Genomic DNA, 17,210 nt, shown 5'->3' on the forward strand with positions numbered 1-17,210 from the left:
CAGCTTCTCATGCAAAGCACATTTGTGAGCCTCTACTGTATGCTTTGGGTGCTGTGCTAGGTAGCTAGCTCCAGTTCATTTTGTCATAAAGCTTGTTTGGGTGGGAGTGGTGTGTAATGGGTTGAAGAGACAGACAGAGAGAGAGAATCTAAGTGTGTATGAGGGGACCTGGAAAATGGTCAGAGAATGCAGGATGACAGCGGTAGCCTTGGAACTCAGAGCAATTTATCAGGAGCAGTAATTCTTTGAGCTACAGAAACCAGATGCCCAGGATGTGGCCTTGAATCAGATCGGAAAACTGTCTGCAGAAAGGTGATTTGAAAGGAGTGGCCCCCTCCCACGCCCAACATCTCCTAAAGATCAGCTGGAATGAGAACCATCTTGAAGATCGTTAGAGAAAGTCCACTAATACAAAAGGACAAAAGGAGGCAGGGCTTCTTTGAGGAAGCAGCAGCTGGTGCAGGGTCCTCTGCGTCCTGATCTCCTGTCTGGAATGCAACCCCCACCACCCCCATGACACCTGAATAACATCCACAGCTAAAGCTAACATCTCTGAAGATTACCTGAGTCAGTAAATGTTTGAATTGCTATTCCCTGGGGGTGATGCTAACCTTGGATTTCCTTCTGGGGTGTCGGGGTGATGCATTTTGGTACATAAAGGAAAGGGGATGGATGGAATCTTGCCATGGCTGCCTTGCTCCAGATTGTTTTTTTTTTTTAAAACATAAGTTCTCTAAACTCTACTTTGTTTTTTGAGGATTTTTCTGAAGGAGTACTTTTTTTCTTCTTCTTATTTTTTTTTTTTATTTAACTGTCAGGTCTTAGTCATGGCGAGGGGCTTAGTTGCTCCAGGGCACATGGGATCTTAGTTCCTGCCCAGGAATCAAACCCACACCCCCTACATTGCACTTCACAGGGAAAGAGGGACCTTCTGTCTGCACAAAAGAAGGCATCATCTATAAAGAAAGAACCCTGACGGCAAGAGCATGAGCAAAAGAAACTGGGGGACCTTGTCCTTCTAGGGATTATATGTGTTCTCTGCTGAAAAGGCAAGCCCAGATACTAGGATATAAGAAAGGCCCCATGTAGAGGCCATAAATTGCCAAGTTTGACCTAACAAATACGTTTACCTTGTAAATCTCCAACATAAAGATAATGACAAGAGCAATTCTGGAAAATTGAAGATGGAGCAACCAAAGCCACTTCAGTTGTAATGTGTCAATTAATTGATTGTATTTGCAACACACCCACCCACGCATATGTGCTCAATGACAAGCTTTTGCCTTAGGACTCAATAGAGAATAACATTACATTGAAAATGAAAGATATCTGCTGTGACTGCCATACAAAAGAGATTGAATTATAAACTGTCTTACAATATTAGCATTTATTTCAAAAGATGGCCAGTGTTCCTAATGAGACTTGATATGGATTAAAAAAAAAAAAGCCATCCAAAGACCCCATGATGGGTAGACTTGTTGGTTTAAATTAGTTGGAAAGATTTTGTATCATCTGTTGGTTGAATAAGCAATTTAGGTAATTTGAAGATGGTATGATTTTTTAAATTGTGCTAATTGCATATGCTTTGTCTGGACACGTGAGTGTAAGTTCAATAATTAAGTTCAAGTCCACATGGAATAAGGAGAATGAAAGTGTTTATATTTTTATCAACTGTTTGCTGCTTAAACATTTCCCCTTGTGTATTAGGAGTTAATTTGGTTTTGGCAAATTAGACGCATTTTCTCTTAGCAACACTCCAGCAAACTGGTCCTTAAATTGAGTCTAAAAGCCATTCAAGGCATCCAACCATTTGTGAGAAAAACTGCCGCAATCATAGAGATCAGAGAGAAACTTCATAAGAATTGATCAGTGTGGAAATGGAGAAAAGAATGGGAATGGAGAATTAATTACCAATGCTTTGTAATAAAAGTGGACTATGATGTATTAAAACTGGCTGAAAACACTATTGGTCATCAAACGTTAATAAAAATATTAACAATACTAATACTAGCTAAGATTCATTGAACTACCATATTTAAGGCACATGCTATAGAACTTGTAAGCATTATTTTATTAATCCTTACAATAATCCTGTGAGATGATACTATTTCCATTTATAGACAGAGACCAAAGCACAGAGAGGGTTAGTCATTTGCTGAAGGTCACATAGCTGTTACTTGCAGAGTTGAGTGGGATTTGTTCTTTGGTTATCTGACTCCAACATCAGAACTCTAAGACGCCAAGCCAAATCTCCTCCCAATACCTATATAAATCAGTTTAAGTAAAGGGTGGTGTATTTTACATAGTGTTGCCAAATTTGCTTCTAATTATGGAATTTGTCTAGAAAAAGGATTTCTCTTGCTGTCTCTCTTATTTCTCAAACTAGCATCACCCCACCCCCGCCAGCGCCACAATTATAAAAGGTAGGCATGATTTAATACATGTGGTTATAGCCACATTGGGACAAATCTTTGACAGTATTCTAAAGGTAAAGATACAAAGAACTTATGATACAGCAATTTCACTCTCAGGCAAATAACCAATAGAAACGAATGCTAATGTCCACCAAAAGACAAGCGAGACTTTTGACAGACATAAGCACAAGGATGTTCATACTGCCTTTATTTGTAATAGCCCCAAATTAGAAATAACACAAACATTCACCAACAGTAGGATGGGGCGGGGGGCGGTGCCGGGACTGTGGTATATTCATACAATGGGATGAATATCCCACACAACCACGAAAAAGAACAAAGCTGCAATTACACACAACAGCATGGATGCCATAAGGTTGAATGAAAGAAGAACATGTAATGTGTGATTTCATTTACATGAAGTTCAAACATGGGTCAAACTAGTTTTTGGTGAAAGAAGTCAGAATAGTGTTGAAAGGGACTGACTAGGAGTGGGAGCGGTCAAAGGAGTATTCTGAATTGTGAGAAAGTGTTTCACAGCTGGATCCCGGCAGTGGTTTTCTTTTTCTTTATTTTGGCCGCTCTGTGAGGCTTGTGGGATCTTAGTTCCCTGACCAGGGATCAAACCTGGGCCTTCAGCAGTGAGAGCCTGGAGTCCTAGTCACTGGACTATTAGGGAATTCCCCCGGTGGTGATTTATATCTGGAGATAGGTGGTAGTTTCATGGGTCTGTGCATATGTCAAAATTCATCAAGCTATAAACTTGAAATTTGTGCAGTTTATTGTATTTGTTATACTCTGATTTTTAAAAATGGAAAAATAACCCTTGGAAACAAAGCAACAAAATAATATGAACTCATTATATTAGAACTGCCCTGACCAATGCAGCAGCCACTAGCCACATGTGGTTATTTAGATTTAACTTTAATTAATTAAAATGAACTGAAAAATTCAGTCCTCCATCGAATTTCACAGTTCCTAACCACATTTCAAGTGCCCAATAGCCACACATGGCTAGTGATTTCAGTATATCGGGTAGCAGAGAGAGAGAACATTTCCATCCTCATGGAAAATTCTGTTGGTAGTGTTTCAACAGAAAATTGAAAAATGCTGAAATATATAGAAACTTCCCTGGTGATCCAGTGGTTAAGAATCAGCCTTGCAATTCAGGGGATGCAGGTTTGATCCCTAGTCAGAGAACTAAGATCCCACATACCCCAGGGCAGCTAAGCCCCTGTGCCATAACTATTGAGCCCACGCACCTCACCAAAGGGAAAGATCCCACGTGCTGCAACGGAGACCTGAGACAGCCAAATAAATAAATATTTTTTAAAAGTATATAGAAAAATAACAGTATTCATAGTACCGCATCCAACAAAAACCATAGTTAACATTTTGTATGCCTTCCAGGCTTGCTCTAAAAGAAGTTTTTATGAAACGTACATGAAACTTTTTGAAATTACATGAGTGATGTGTGAATGCATTCTCATCCTGAAATAATTAAACGCTGATTAATTGAATCAGCCTTGACCACTAGCTGCAATCCCAGCGTTCTCTCCAGTGATAATCACTCTTACTGGGGGAGCATGTAGCTTTTCACACCCTTTTTGCATGCTCTTGTAAACATGTATGTATCTGTATGGGCACGAGTAGTAAAGAACCCACCTGCCAATGCAGGAGACATGAGACTCAGGTTCCATCTCTGGGTTAGGAAGATCCCCTGGAGGATGGCATGGCAACCCACTCCAGTATTCTTCCCTGAAGAACCCCATGGACAGAGGAGCCTTGTGGGCTATAGTCCATGGGGTAGCAAACAGTCAGACACAACTGAAGCAACCTAGCAGGCACACATGCTTGTATCTGTATGGAAATATAAGCAGTGTCATTAACACTACCCCAGCTCAGGCAGCTTCCATCTGGTTCCGTTCAGTCTCTCCCAGTGCATGTAAAGGATGTTATCTCCACCGTCCACACCCCACCGGGGTCAAGGGCTTCACTCCCCTTCGTCTTGAGCTACTGTGATCCTGAGGTTTCGTAAGAACAAATGTCACGAGGGCAAGTCAGAGAGGGGTCTAAGCACGGTCTCAGCCCAGAGGTGCTTCTCCTACTGGATGCTCCCAGGACAAAGAGCTGACGATAAATCAGGCAGAGTGTTACTCCATACTGACTGTACGGAGAGCTAGCCTGAGGCCCAGGGCCAGCCTGATTGATGGTGGTGCTTGCTAGGATAAAGCCTGGGAGGTCTGCAGGCAGGACTCTGCTCCCACTGGGGGGCCTCACACATAGGTCTTTTGCAGCTCTCACACCATGATGGAGCATGGAACTCTTTTGTGAGGCTGCCCAGGATCGCATTAGTACCAACATAATAATTTTCTCTCCAAGGAGCACTGCAAGGGTTGTGGCACAGGCTCCCTCTGACTCAGACCAATGCAACTCTCAGTGTTTACCTTCTGAGTTCTGTTCTTAATTCATTAAATTTTAAATTTTCTTGATTTTAATATATGCATCTATAGCTATTAATGTCCCCCTAAGTGACACTTTAACAACATCTCCCAAGTTTTGATAGAGAGTGTTTGCATTGTCACTTAGTTTTAAATATTTTATTTCCATGAGATTTGTTCTTTGACTAGTGAATTATTGAGACATATACTTTTAAATTTCCAAATGTATGCGTTTTCCCCTGCCACTTTTGTGTTTGATACTAATAGTTGTATTCAAAGAATAAGGACTGTACAATGTTGGTTAATTGATTATTAAAACTTGCTCTGAGGAATAGTATGTAATAAATTCAGGTAAATGTTTATATATATTTAAAAGAACGTTTATTATTGAATTGTTGGGTTCATGGTTATATGATATGTTAATTAGATCAATTTGTTAATTTTATTATTTACATCTTCTATTTCCTCACCAATTTTGTGGTCTGCTTGCTCTATTAATTTCTGAGAAAGATGTTTTAAAATCTCCTTCTATGATTGTGGATTTATCCACTTTTCCTTGTATTTTGCTTATTTTGCATTGTGTATTTTTGAGGCAATGTCATAAGATTCATTCTTTTTCAGTTAGATTTTTATCAAAGTATAACATACATACAGAAAAATATTTTCACAAACAGAAATCATTTATACCATCATTCATATCAACAAAAAGAAAATTATCAGCATCCACAGTCTCCCCATACTCTCTTCAGGTCACTCCCCTGCCCCTACTATCCTAACTTGTAACATCACAGACTAGTTTTGCCTCTATGTACAGTATGTCTCTGAGAGTGATTCATCCAGGTCATTGCATACAGTTCATTCATTCTCGCTGTTGTATAGTGTTCCAGCATGTAAATATACCACAATTCATTTATTCATACTACTGCTGATGGACTTCTATGCTGTTTCCAGAGTGGGACTATTAGAAATAATCCTGTTATATACATTCCTGTATATGTCTTTGGGGAATTGATACATTTTTGTAGGAGTAGAATTGCAAGACAATACAGTGTGCATACACAGCATTGGTAGATACCTCCAAACAGGTTTTCAATATGTACCAATTAACACTTGCACCAAAAATGAGTCTTCATCAGCACTCAGCACTGTCTTCTTTGGTTTTAGACATTCTGTTAGGTATGTAGCAGCACTGCACTGTGGTTATAACTGGCATTTCACTCATAAGATGAACATTGTTCTTTACTGTACATTTGGATATATATATATATATATGTATGTATTTTGGAGAAGGCAATGGCACCCCACTCCAGTACTCTTGCCTGGAAAATCCCATGGACGGAGGAGCCTGGTAGGCTGCAGACCATGGGGTCGCAAAGAGTCGGACACGACAGAGCGACTTCACTTTCACTTTTCCCTTTCATGCATTGGAGAAAGAAATGGCAACCCACTCCAGTGTTCTTGCCTGGAGAATCCCAGGGATGCAGGAGCCTGGTGGGCCGCCGTCTATGGGGTCGCACAGAGTCGGACACGACTGAAGCGACTTAGCAGCAGCAGCATGTATGTATTTGGCTTCACTGAGTCTTAGTTGCAGCACATGAACTCTTAGTTGAAGCATATAGGATCTAATAATACCCTGACCATGAGTGGAGTCCCCTATATTGGGAACATGGAGTCCTGGCCACTGAACCACTAGGGAAGTCCTGGATATCCTCTTAAGTAAAATGTCTTTTACTCATTCTTCTGTTGGGTTGTCCAGCCTTTTCTTTCTGATTCCTAGAGTTTTTAATATATTCTGGGTAGAACACCCCGTATTTAAAATGTCCTCTCCCTGTTTATGTCTTCTATTTCCATTCTTTGTGTGTTGAGGGGGTGGATGGGTGGGTCTGTGCTTTAATGAAAAGTTGTTCTTAATTTTTGTTGTTCCTATTTAGTTGCTAAGTCGTGTCTGACTCTATTGCAACCCCATGTACTGTAGCCTGGCTCCTCTGTCCATGGGATTTCCCAGGCAAGAATATTGGAATGGGTTGCCATTTTACCATTTCTTTCTCCAGGCGATCTTCCCAACCCAGGGAATGAATCCACATTTCCTGCTTGCCAGGCAAATTCTTTACCAATTCTTAACTTTAATGTATTACAGTTATTTTTTTCTATATGATTAGAACTTTTTTGGAGTTTAAGAAATCCTTGCCTATCCCAAGGTAAAATATTCTCATGTTTTCTTCTAAAAGGTTTTTTTTTTTTTTTTGCCTTTTACATTTAGATCTACAAGCCATCTGGAAGTTATTTTTGTGTATGGAGTAAGGTGAGGTCAAGATTCATGTTTTTCTAGGTGGATAACCAGGTGATCGCACATCTTTTATTGAAAAGATGTTCTTCCCCCGCCCCCCGGCCCCCAGTTTAAGGCTTTGGCACCTTTATCATTGGTTAGGAGACCGTATATGAGTGCTTTTTTTCCCCTGGACTCTGATCATCTTTGGTCATCATATCTCTTTTTGTGTCTCTTTTCTATGTCTTTCTTCTATTTTTTAAGGATCTTTGTGATCATGTTGAGTCCATCCAGATAATCCAGGATAATCTCCTCATTTTAAATCAGCTGATTAACTATTTTAATTCCATGTGTAACCTTAATTCTCCTTAGCCACCAAACCTGAAATACTCAGAGGCTCTAGGGATTAGGGTATGTACATCTTTGTTGTCGTTCAGTCCCTAAGTCACATCCAGCTCTTTGCAACCCCATGAACTGAAGCACGCCAAGCTTCCCTATCACTCTGTCTCCCAGAGTTTGCTCAAACTCATGCCTTTCCCAGCTTCAGGGTCTTTTCCAGTGGGTCAGCTCTTTGCATCAGGTGGCCAAACTATTGGAGCTTCTGCTTCAGCAACTGTCCTTCCAATGACTATATCTTTGGAGGTCCATTATTCTTCCTACTGGAATGAGTGATTCAGTTTTTCTGCATCCTTACAAACATTTGGTGTTTTCACTATTTTTTATTTTAGTCATTCTGGTATGTGTATGGTGATACCTCATTGTGTGGTTTTAATTTGCAGTTCCCTAGTGGGCAATTGCACCCCACTCCAGTACTCTTGCCTGGAAAATCCCATGGACAGAGGAGTCTGGTAGGCTGCAGTCCATGGGGTCGCTAAGAGTCGGACATAACTGAGCAACGTCGCTTTCACTTTTCACTTTCATGCATTGGAGAAGGAAATGGCAACCCACTCCAGTGTTCTTGCCTGGAGAATCCCAGGGACGGGGGAGCCTGGTGGGCTGCCGTCTATGGGGTCGCACAGAGTTGGACACAACTGAAGCAACTTAGCAGCAGCAGCAGTGGGGAATGATGTTGAATATGTTTTCATGTGTTTACGTGCCATTTACACATCCTTCTCAGCAAAATGTCTGTTCATATCTTTTGCTGATTTCCTAATTAGATTGTTTGGAATTTTTTGCTATGGAATTTTGAAAGTTCTTTGTATATTCCAGATACTAGTCCTCTGTTGGATATGTGGTTTGCAAGTATTTTCTCACATACTGTAGTTTTTCTGATTGTTCTCTTAAGAGTTTTTCATATAGCAAATATTTTTAACTCAGATGAGGTCAAATTCAGATGAGGTCAAAATCTTTCCTTTTGTGAATTGTGATTTTGCTTTCAAGTTGAAGAAGCCTACCAAACCTAAAAGAAGATTTTCTTTTATATTTTTCTCCAAAGTTTTATAGTTGTAGGTTTTATATTTATATCTATGATCTGTTTTAAGTTAATTTTTGTATAAACTGTGAGGTTTAGGCAGAGGACCCATTGCCTGTGAATGACTCCAACACCATCAGTTAAAAAAGGTATCCTTCCTCCAGCAAATTGCTTTTGCATATTTGTTAAAAATCAGTTGGGTGTATTGGAACGGGTCTATTTCTGGGTTCTCTATTGTCTTCCATTGATCTATGTGTCTATCCCTCCACATACTGATACCATAATGTATGGATTGTTGACCGAATATCATGTAGAATGATTCCTTCCATTTTACTTTTCCTTGTCACAATTGTTTTAGTTATTCTAGGAGCTGTTCCTTTCCATGAAATTTTTAGAATAGGCTTGTCTATGTTATTAAAAGAAAACAAAAACCTCACTGGGATTTTTATAGGAATTGTATTAAACTTATGGACATCTTTACTATATCAAGTCTTTGAATCCATGAACATGATACGTCTCTCCGTTTGTGTAGGCTGTGTTTGATTTTTTTCATCAACATTTTGTAATTTTCAGCATGGGGATTCTGTACATACTTTGATAAATGTATACAGAAGTATTTCATTTTCTTTGGGGTTTCTGTTAAAGGTGCTGTGCTTTTAATTTTGGCTTGCACATGTTCATCATCAGGATATAAAAATGTGATGGGACTTTGCTGGTGGCTCAGTTGCAAAGAATCGACCTGCCAAGGCAGGAGACACGGATTTGATCCCTGGTCCTTGACGATCCCACACGCTGGGGGGCAAATAAGTCCATGCACCACAGCAGCTGAAGCCCTGCACCCCAGAGCCCCTGCTCCACAGCAAGAGAAGCCACCACAATAAGCCCGAGCACTGCCGCTGCAGAGTAGTCTCCACTTGCACAGCTAGAGAAAGCCCGTGGGTGGCAACAAAGACCCAGCACAACAAAAATAAATTAATTACTTAAATTATTTTTGATTTGTGTATGTCAGCCTTATACTCTGCAACCTCGTTGAGCTCATTTATTCTAAGAACTTTTTTAAGATTCCTTGGAATTTAATAGGCAGATATTTTAATGTTATTTTTATAGCCAAGTCTTATATTTATTTATCCGCATGATCAAGTCCTCACTATCGCTCCTAATGTTGTTTATTTATGTCTCTTCTTTTTACTTGATTCCCAAATTGTGGACTTTTAAAAAGAGCAAACAGCTTTTGCTTTTGTTAATCAACTTTACTGTTTTTTTTTTTTTTCTTTAATTCATTATTTTCTGATTTTTATCTTTAACAATTTTTCTACTTTCCTTGGGCTTCTTTTTCTGAAAAAGTTTTGCTTTTGAGTAAATTCCTTGAAGGTTATAGATTCTTTGCATATCATTTTAGATAAATCCCACAAGTTTTCTATGTCATACTTTTGTTTTTATAAAAAGTCTATGTTTCATTATGGGATCATGAAAAAACTTCTGGAGATGGATAGCGGTGATAGTTGCATGAAAGTATGAATGAAATTAATGTCACTGAGTTGTACACTTTAAATGGTTGAAAATTTAGGTTGTGTATATATTTGACTACAGTAAAAAAAAGAAAAGTTTGTAATTGCAGTTTGAATTTCCTCTTTAACTTCAGAGTTTTCCTAAGTGCATTTTAAATTTCTCAATTTTTGTTTTGTGGTTGTTGTTGCTGTTGTGTCTTTTTTTGTTGCTGTTGTGGCTATTTTTTTTTAACCTTAATTTTATTATATGTGGTTTGTGAAGGTATCATGTATGCTTTGCTATTTGAACTTTATTGATTTCTTTTGTGGCCTAAGAAAGTTTAATTTAGGAGGAACACTTACTGTGTTCGTGAAGAAAATATGTACTTTCCCATTATTGGGTAAAATATTTTAGGAAATTTTTCCAACTAGCTACTTAATTATTATCAAACCATCTGTATTCTTACTTATTTGCTATCTGCTCTCATCTGCTGAAAGACGTGTTAAAAATCTCCCACTTTGACTGTAGATTTTTCTCATTATACTTCTGTCACAGCTGTGTTAGTAGATGCACACGTTTATGCCCATTGTATCTTCCTGATGGACTATACCATCTATTAATATGAAATAGTCTCCCTTTTTAAGGTGGGTTGCTTTGAATTTTATTTTTTCCCGATGTTAATACTGCAACTCCTACTTTTGAAAAAGTGTACACCTAGGACTTCTCTGGTGGTCCAGTGGTTAAGAATCCTTCTGCAAATGGGGACATGGGTTTAATCTCTGGTCTGGGAAGAATCCTCGTGCCCCAGGGCAACTACAGCTCGCAGGCCGCGACTACTGAGCCCAAGGGCCGTAACTGCTGAAGCCTGAGTGCCTAGAGCCTGTGCTCTGCAACGAGAGAAGCCCCTGCAATGAGAAGCCTGCCCACCACAACTAGACGATAGTTCCCGCTGCCACAAGCTGAGAAAGCCCGTGTGCAGCAACGAAGATCCAGTGCAGCCAAAAACAAAGAAATAAACAATTGTAATAAAAAATAATCAAAATGTATATACCTAATGTATGTTTTTCTAGTACTAAAATTAATTTTCAATGAAATAATTCTCTAAGGCTTATGATGAAAAATAGTCCTGATTTCAATTCTCTAAGGCAAACACTTTCAATTTTTTCAGCTACTTCTTCCAACATTTCCCACTGTATTAAAAAAATACTTTTGTGTTATTATTTCTTTCAATTTTGTGTATTACCTATTGACTTTCTATGGAAGTTGAAGAATTAGCTCTCTTACATACGCTCTCTCAACCTCCTCTATCTTCCGATATGATTAAATTATCATTTTTGCTAAAATCAGCGTTCAGTGTTTATATTATGATAATTACCCAGATGTTATTCACAGCTGGTTCCTGTAACTAATTATGCTTCTATTTCTTTTCTTGTAGAACCTTTTGTTCTCTCTGGAACTGATAATTACCTTGGTTGTTTGGTGTTTTTTTTTTGGGGGGGGGTTGTTGTTTATTTTTTGTTTGTTTCCATTACTCTGCCAATGCAGGAGATGCAGAAGAACTCGGGTTTTATTCCTCAGTCGGGAAGATCCCCTGGAGGAGGATATAGTACCAGACTCCAATATTCTTGCCCGGAAAATTCCATGAACAGAGGAGCCTGGCAGGCTACAGTCCAAGGGGTCGCAGAGTCAGACACGTCTTAGCAACTGAGCACGCCCTAAAACTTGTTGCAGAAATATACATTTTCTCTCAGTGTACCCTTAAAAGTGAGTTACTTGGTCAGTTTCTTCTGTTTTCTTGGAGATACTCCTCTGAAGCCCCCCTTCCTTCTGCTCCCATCCAGGCCAGGCTGCTCGCTCCTACACTTGCTGTACAGTGTTGCCATCCGGGGACTTCCCTGTACCGTCATCCTCAAGTTTGCCCTGTCTGATGTTGGACCACCCCTTTCCCAGGTCTTTTTCTTCTTGGTATAGTCCCTCTTTTTGATGGAGCACCTTCTCTAGAGAAGCAGGAAAGGATCCTGGTTTCATGGGGCCTAAGATATATAATTATACAAGGTTAAATATGACAGAAAATACTTAGTATGAGAAAAGAAATCACAACAATTTGCATTTTTTGAAAATGGTAACAAATACCACAAACAACACAAAATCCAGGAAATAAGTCCAACATTAAACTGTATGATATACCTCTGTAACAGTTTTCCTCCTGATATTTTAGTTGTGCCTCTGACACCTTCTGTATTAGTTGAGGTTCAATCAGAAACCAATCTCACTAGAAGGAAAATTTTCTATCTATCCATCAATCGTCTATTCATCTATCCATCTATGTATCTTTTAACTATCTATCCATACAGCTATCACGTATCTATCCATCTATGTGTCTTATCTCTATCTATCTATAGATCTGTTGGAGGGCTTTGACTTTGCACATCGTGGGAGCTGGTTAAGCAGACTGCATAAAGCTGTTGCCTTTTCATCTTCAGCTGGAGCCTGATGTCTGCAGGGCAGGGAGGGTGAAAAGGAAGCTGGATGTAAACTTCCATCCAGTTTATGGGGGATACCATGGACAAGCTGGCACCCCACAGCATAAGCTGGGACCCACAAGGACTGACTGGAACTGTCTCCAACCTTGATGGTGTGGCTGTCCTGGGGGAGAAGCTGGTACCCTATCTTGAAGAGCTAAAAACACAGTTGACTCAGGAGTTGGAGAAGCTGAAGAGGCTCTAGCAGAAGGTGGCTGCTGCCCCAGACCAAGGATGTGAGCCAATTGGAAAGAAGCAGTATGTGTGAGCTACAAAGTAGCTGCTGCTTCTCTCCAGCTCTCTAAACATCCCTCCAAAGTGTCCCTTGTAGCCACCCCAAATGGAGACATACAAGCAAGGGAGTTCTGGGAAACAATTCAGCCCAGGCAAGTCAACTCCAAAGGCACCAGCGCTTCTTTAGTGGTAATGATTTTATAACATTTTATATTCTCCATTGAGAGAATAAAAAGGTAATACAGTCTTAATCATATAGTCAAAGCTATGGTTTTTCCGGTAGCCATGTGTGGATGTGAGAGTTGGGCCATAAAGAAGGCTGAGCGCCAATGAATTGATGCTTTTGAATTGTGGTGCTGGAGAAGACTCTTGAAGAGTCCGTTGGACTGCAAACCAGTCAATCCTAAAGGAAATCAATCCTGAATATTCATTAGAAGGGCTTTTGCTGAAGCTGAAGCTCCAATACTTTGGCCACCTGATGTGAAGAGCCAACTCATTGGAAAAGACCCTGATGCTGGGAAAGATTGAGGACAAGAGGCGAAGGGGGCAGCAGCAGATGAGATGGTTGGATGGCATCACTGTCTCAATGGGCATGAATTTTAGCAAACTCCGGGGGACAGTGGAGGACAGAGGAGCCTGGTGTGCTGCAATCTATAGGGTCACAAAGAGTCGGACAGTGACTTAGCAACTGAACAATAACAACAGTCTTAACTGTAGCATGTTCAATCAAAATTTATTTCTAGTATTTCTAGTTGAGATTCATAAAACATGTGACCTCACACAGTTGGATCTGAGATTTACAATACTATTATAGTTCTGTGTCCCACAGACATGGACTCTGATAAATTCCATTTCATGTGGTTCTCACTCAAAAAGGAAAAAAAAAATGTGCCCTGACATTTAATCAATAATTTAGCTGGGTATGGAATTCTAAGTTTGAGATTATTTTCCCTTAGTATTTGGAAATTATTGGTCTATTTTGCAATACTGAATATATTCCTGATAGGATTCACCATTGGCATTGACCAAGCTTCAGTGAGAACTGAACTCTTTCCTTACAATTTTGTACATCTGATGATGGGAGAAATTTCCTACAGATTAGCTTTTGGTTCCATGCATCTCAAACCTTGTTTTTTCTCTTCTGCCCACCTAGGTAATTGCCAGATCCCATAGAATATATTATGATTCAATATTTGGCCTTGCACCTTCCAGTCAGAGTGCCAGGCAAGTCAGTGCCGGGTAAGTCAGTGGGTGATGGAAGTATTCCCAAACACGATTTTTCTTTATTAATTTTTATTGGAGTACAATTGTTCACAATGTTGTGTTAGTTTCTGCTATACAGCAAAGTGAATCAGCTATACATATACATATACTCCCCTCTTTTTTGGATTTCCTTCCCATTTAGGTCACCACAGAGCCCTGAGTAAAGTTCTCTGTGCTATACAGTAGATTATCTATTTTATACATAGTGTTAATCATATATACATGTCAATAGCAATCTTCCAGTTCTTCCCACCCCCAAACACCATTTTTACAATTAGATGTGACTGCTTAAGAAAGTGACTTAAAACCACATAAAAATACATAGGTCACTGTGAAAGGTTGCTGCTGTGAGCTGCGTGTTGCCAGGATTCGTGACCTCCAGAGGAAAGGATTTCGATTTGGGATTAGAGACAAGGCTTGACTACTTGGAGATTTTTGTGTAGCAAAGTTTTATTAATGTATAATAGAGATAGGGAAAGCTTCTGACATAGACATCGGAATGGGACAGAAAGAGTGCCCCCTTGCTAGTTTTAGCGAGGTGTTTTATGTCTGTTAGAAAGCTATTAATCAGATAAGAGAGACACCTCAAGACTAAAGGAATTGCACCAGGTCCCTCCCCCACAATATGCACTTTTGAGATAGGATAACAAAAGGTGTGTCATCCCCCAGCCATAAAATAACTGAGAGGAATCCTAGTTTGTTGAGCCATTATCAGCCCAAGGTTGGGGAAAAGAAAAAAGTTAGTCTTAGGTGGAACCATTTTGAAGAAAGACAGATTCCAAAGCAAATACATAGTTTCAATAACACAGTTTAAGAAAAACATTTCCATAAGAAAAACGCATTGGTTAGCTCAAGGCAGAACCGAGCGTCCTCAACACAGAATTAAAGAAGCCTCTCTTAATTTTGTGTAGAGAAGGAACAAAATGCCTGCCACTTGCAGCTTATTTCTTCAGGCTGCTTGGGGACCCCTGGCCTTCCTGACTGTTACCCTGTCAACTGAACCCAAACTAAACATACCCCCAGCTCAATACACTCTTAATCTGATCCCAGATATCCCTGCAGTCACTGCTAACACTGGCCAGCAGCATGTGCTGGACTTGTGACCACTCTGATGGATAGAATGTGGCAGAAGTAGCTGTGGTTTCTGAGACTGAGTCTTCAAAAGCCTTGAAGCTCCCTCTTTGGCCCCCTTGGAACCACCCAGTCATCATGTTGTGATGAAGCCCCAGCCAACCTCCTGCGGGATGAGAGGCCATGTGGAAGAGAGCCCAGGAACCCCGCCAAAGCCATTACCAACGACCACGCACGGACTGCGGACATCCTGGTTTCTTCAGCCTCAGTCGAGCTGTCCAATGACATCAGCCACATCAGTGATCCCAGGCCAAGACCAGCAGAACTGCCCAGATGGCCAACCCACAAGATGGTGAGAAACATTTTTGTCTTTAACCACTAGGTTTTGGAGCAGTTTGTCATGGAGCAATAGATAACCTAATACATGTTAATCACGCAATCACATGTAACTAGATTTTTAAAAACCCAGTTTGAATGCCTTTCTTTTCATTGATAATTGCTCACAATTTATTGTACTTACTGATATGTTCATGTATGTGTGCATGCTAAGTCGCTTTAGTTGTGTCCAACTATTTGTGAACCTATGGACTGTAGACCACCAGGCACCTCTGTCCATGGGATTCTCCATGCAAAAATAATGGAGTGGATTGCCATACCCTCCTCCAGGGGATCTTCCTGACCCAGGGGTCAAATCTGCGTCTCTTACGTCTCCTGCTTTGGCAAGCGGGTTCTTTACCACTAGGGCCACCTGGGAAGACTGATACGTTCATATCTATTCCTAGCACCTTATTTATTTATTTATTTTAACTTTACAATATTGTATTGGTTTTGCCATATATCGAAATGAATCCGCCACAGGTATACATGTGTTCCCCATCCTGAACCCTCCTCCCTTCTCCCTCCCCATACCATCCCTCTGGGTCGTCCCAGTGCACCAGCCCCAAGCATCCAGTATCGTGCATCAAACCTGGACTGGCAACTCGTTTCATATATGATATTATACATGTTTCCATGCCATTCTCCCAAATCATCCCACCCTCTCCCTCTCCCACAGAGTCCAAAAGACTGTTCTATACATCAGTGTCTCTTTTGCTGTCTCGTACACAGGGTTATTGTTACCATCTTTCTAAATTCCATATATATGTGTTAGTATACTGTATTGGTGTTTTTCTTTCTGGCTTACTTCACTCTGTATAATAGGCTCCAGTTTCATCCACCTCATTAGAACTGATTCAAATGTATTCTTTTTAATGGCTGAGTAATACTCCATTGTGTATATATACCATAGCTTTCTTATCCATTCATCTGCTGATGGACATCTAGGTTGCTTCCATGTCCTGGCTATTATAAACAGTGCTGCGATGAACATTGGGGTACACGTGTCTCTTTCAATTCTGGTTTCCTCAGTGTGTATGCCCAGCAGTGGGATTGCTGGGTCATAAGGCAGTTCTATTTCCAGTTTTTTAAGGAATCTCCACACTGTTCTCCATAGTGGCTGTACTAGTTTGCGTTCCCACCAACAGTGTAAGAGGGTTCCCTTTTCTCCACACCCTCTCCAGCATTTATTGCTTGTAGACTTTTGGATCGCAGCCATTCTGACTGGCGTGAAATGGTACCTCATAGTGGTTTTGATTTGCATTTCTCTGATAATGAGTGATGTTGAGCATCTTTTCATGTGTTTGTTAGCCATCTGTATGTCTTCTTTGGAGAAATGTCTATTTAGTTCTTTGGCCCATTTTTTGATTGGGTCATTTATTTTTCTGGAATTGAGGTGTAGGAGTTGCTTGTATATTTTTGAGATTAGTTGTTTGTCAGTTGCTTCATTTGCTATTATTTTCTCCCATTCTGAAGGCTGTCTTTTCACCTTGCTTATAATTTCCTTTGTTGTGCAGAAGCTTTTAAGGTTAATTAGGTCCCATTTGTTTATTTTTGCTTTTATTTCCAATATTCTGGGAGGTGGGTCATAGAGGATCCTGCTGTGATGTATGTCGGAAAGTGTTTTGCCTATGTTCTCCTCTAGGAGTTTTATAGTTTCTGGTCTTACATTTAGATCTTTATCCATTTTGAGTTTATTTTTGTGTATGGTGTTAGAAAGTGTTC

The sequence above is a fragment of the Bubalus bubalis genome, chromosome 20 (assembly GCF_019923935.1).
Source record: "Bubalus bubalis isolate 160015118507 breed Murrah chromosome 20, NDDB_SH_1, whole genome shotgun sequence".
Classification (NCBI taxonomy): Eukaryota; Metazoa; Chordata; class Mammalia; order Artiodactyla; family Bovidae; genus Bubalus; species Bubalus bubalis.